This window comes from Trachemys scripta, chromosome 1 (genome assembly GCF_013100865.1).
Source record: "Trachemys scripta elegans isolate TJP31775 chromosome 1, CAS_Tse_1.0, whole genome shotgun sequence".
Classification (NCBI taxonomy): domain Eukaryota; kingdom Metazoa; phylum Chordata; order Testudines; family Emydidae; genus Trachemys; species Trachemys scripta.
Window position 1 is genome coordinate 249,747,413 of NC_048298.1, and position 1,567 is coordinate 249,748,979.

At 51.2% G+C, this 1,567-nt stretch overlaps 1 protein-coding gene across 1 annotated transcript in view; it reads left to right on the top strand.

The window, feature by feature from the left end:
* Positions 1 to 1,567, top strand: part of DOCK9 (dedicator of cytokinesis 9) — a gene marked incomplete in the record, with an annotated part of 250,627 nt that overhangs the window by 184,211 nt on the left and 64,849 nt on the right.

Below are 1,567 nucleotides of genomic sequence, written 5' to 3' on the forward strand. Positions count from 1 at the left end.
CTACCTTTACATCTGCTATTGTGTGGCCAGGGAGGTTGAAGTGTTCTCCTACAGGTTTTTGTATATTGCCATTCCTGATATCTGACTTGTGTCCATTTATCCTCTTGCGTAGTGACTGTCCAGTTTGGCCAATGTACGTAGCAGAGGGGCATTGCTGGCATATGATGGCATATATAACATTGGTGGACGTGCAGGTGAATGAGCCGGTGATGTTGTAGCTGATCTGGTTAGGTCCTGTGATGGTGTTGCTGGTGTAGATATGTGGGCAGAGTTGGCATCGAGGTTTGTTGCATGGGTTGGTTCCTGAGTTAGAGTTGTTCTGGTGCGGTGCGTGGTTGCTGGTGAGAATATGCTTAAGGTTGGCAGGTTGTCTGTGGGCGAGGACTGGCCTGCCTCCCAAGGTCTGTGAAAGTGAGGGATCATTGTCCAGGATGGGTTGTAGATCACTGATGATGCGTTGGAGAGGTTTAAGCTGAGGACTGTAGGTGATGGCCAGTGGAGTTCTGTTGGTTTCTCTTCTGGGCCTGTCTTGTAGCAGGAGGCTTCTGGGTACACGTCTGGCTCTGTTGATTTGTTTCTTTATTGTGGTGTCACGGAGATAGCTGGGAGTGCTGGTGGCGTAGGGTCTGAGTAGGGAGTCCACATATCCAGACAGATTTCCTAAGAAAAATACAATGCATTGGTGACCTCCCAGAAAACACCATCCTAGCCACCATGGATGTAGAGGCTCTCTACACAAACATCCCACATACAGATGGAATACAAGCTGTCAGGAACAGTATCCCTGATGATGACACAGCACAACTTATTGCTGAGCTCTGTGACTTTATCCTCATGCACAATTATTTCAAATTTGGTGACAATATATACCACCAGACCAGTGGCACCACTATGGGCACCCGCATGGCCCCACAATATGCCAACATTTTTATGGCTGACCTGGAACAACACTTCCTCAGCTCTCGTCCACTCATGCCCCTTCTCTACCTACACTATATTGATGACATCTTCATCATCTGGACCCATGGGAAGGAGACCCTGGAAGAATTCCACCATGATTTCAACAGCTTCCACCCCACCATCAACCTCAGCCTGGACCAATCTACACGGGAGGTCCACTTCCTAGACACCACCGTAGAAATAAGCGATGGCCACGTTAACACCACCCTATACCGAAAACCCACTGACCGCTACGCCTACCTTCATGCCTCCAGCTTCCACCCCGGTCACACCACACGATCCATCGTCTACAGCCAAGCACTGAGGTACAATCACATCTGCTCCAACCCCTCAGACAGAGACCAACACCTACAAGATCTCCACCAAGCATTCTCAAAACTACGATACCCACACAAGGAAATAAAGAAACAAATCAACAGAGCCAGACGTCGATTTTGCCGCCGTCCTCACAGCGGGGTAAGTCGGCTGCGATACGTCGAATTCAGCTACACTATTCGCGTAGCTGAATTTGCATATCTTAAATCGAACCCCCCCCCCCCCCACCCCCCCCCCCCCCCCCCCCCCCCCCCCCCCCCCTCCCCTCTCCCCCCCCCCCCCCCCCCCCCCT